Raw genomic sequence first — 1,849 nt, 5'->3', positions numbered from 1 at the left:
ATTAGACGGAGCCCCACCCCAATGCTTGGTATTTATTTACTTTTTCAACCAAGGAAGGATGAAGATAAAGCGCCGTAACAAGATACTGCACAAAACCGCACATTTTGTTTGAACCCCAGTACGTTTGAAAAATTTCTTTTATCTATTTATTAATGACATACTTTTTACAGGAAGAAAAGAAAGAAAAAACACTAATAATATAAACGATCAAAATTATAGAGAAAAAAACCCAGAGCTCACCAAGGAACAAAAAAAAAAAACAGAAAAGGGGAGGGGGGATTAAGCAACAAAATATGGAGGGGAGGGAGTAACAGGTTGGACAACTCAGAACAAATGGCGTGTTCGTCACACCTCAATATATAATTGCCAAGGAAAATGGCCAGCAACACAGCTGCAACAGCCACCCTACCTCGCGAGGATCGTTTCCCAGACGGACTGCAGTTATGCCGAATTTGCTGGGGTAACCAGCAGAGCGGAGTCGGAGAGCACTCTAGATGTCGATGGCCACTGGCACAAGCAGATAGTGGCCGACCAGACTCTTGTATTTGTTTATTTTCCTCTCCTCCGAGTAACGAATGGCGACACCTGGATTTGAGGCCGATGCATCAAGGTTGGAGCCGAAGAACATAGCAGCGCGTCGCGTCCCAGACCAGGGATTTGCCTCTATCCTACAAAGAAGAGGGTTATTCCGTCAGGGGCGCTTGCAATCCCGGCGGTCAAGACCATCTGGCTCCAGTTGTGAGGGGAAGGAAGTCAGTCGCGTCGAGGCCCCTTGATTGGGACATTATTTTATCAACCCCAGAAAGGAAAAGGATGAACGGTATCCAAACATGATTGTCCATAGACAATCTAATGTTATTGTCAGTCTACTATTACTGTCACCGTATTGTTGGGATCAAAATACATAGACTAAAATAGCGTAACTAATCGGGCGCTCCATCTACCAAAAAGTTGTTTCATTAAGAACAATGTCCGTTTCTAAATGCATAGGAAAGGGCAATTTTAGTTACAGAAATTGATGATCTTCCTGTCACCCGAATGATAAACAGCAACAAAGGTTGCTTCCCAACATGATTTCAACTCGGAATAATACCGTACTGAAGTAGTTACTACACAAATTACAACTCTCTCTTTCCCGATGTTTTATCTATCTTCTTGCAGATAATGATAAATAACGATGGTGATGCAGCTGGTGGTGATAAATGATGGCGATGATGATGACGGTAATGATAATGATGGTGCTTAATGGTAATGATGATAATAATAGTGATATTATGGCTTTAGAAGTAGTGATAATTATGGTTGTTATAGTGGTAAATATTTCGTTTTGACTATGCATATAAGGGGACGAATAATTAACAACCGATCAAGTTGGCTCCAGTATATTTTGTTGATAATTGGATAGAGTTGAAGGCTAAAGTCATTCTCAGCAAGTTTTGAACTTAGGAACGAAACTAAATACTGCAATAATGTAGTCCAGTAACAACCATACTGTCTAGGCCACTTCACAACAACAATAATAATAATTCCTAACACTGGCTCACGGCCACAAATTTGGTGGGAGGAAATAGTAGTCTAAAGCTACCCTAGTACTTGACTAGTACTTGTTTTATATACCCCAGTAAAAAGAAAGGCGACGTGGACCTCGGTGATATTTGAAATAATAGTTTCTAATGAAAATTGGGGCTACTGCATTAGCCCGAATTCTTTGTGAGGGCAAGTAACGTAGGTGAAAAATAGTTTTCTTCCTACGAAGGATCGAACCTGTATCGGGAGTCAATTCAACGAACACTATATTTTACGATTTCTATATGCGTTATATAGATATAGAGAGAGAGAGAGTTAGAGA

At 40.5% G+C, this 1,849-nt stretch overlaps 1 protein-coding gene across 2 annotated transcripts in view; it reads right to left on the bottom strand.

Moving 5' to 3' along the window:
* LOC106881560 (peptidyl-prolyl cis-trans isomerase Fkbp12) overlaps nt 1–1,849 on the bottom strand; it is a 13,610-nt gene that overhangs the window by 11,349 nt on the left and 412 nt on the right. The gene's annotated exons all lie outside the window — the stretch shown is intronic.

Source organism: Octopus bimaculoides, chromosome 13 (assembly GCF_001194135.2).
Source record: "Octopus bimaculoides isolate UCB-OBI-ISO-001 chromosome 13, ASM119413v2, whole genome shotgun sequence".
Taxonomy (NCBI): Eukaryota; Metazoa; Mollusca; class Cephalopoda; order Octopoda; family Octopodidae; genus Octopus; species Octopus bimaculoides.
Note: the sequence above shows the minus strand (reverse complement) of the source record. Positions and strands in the feature narration are given on the sequence as shown.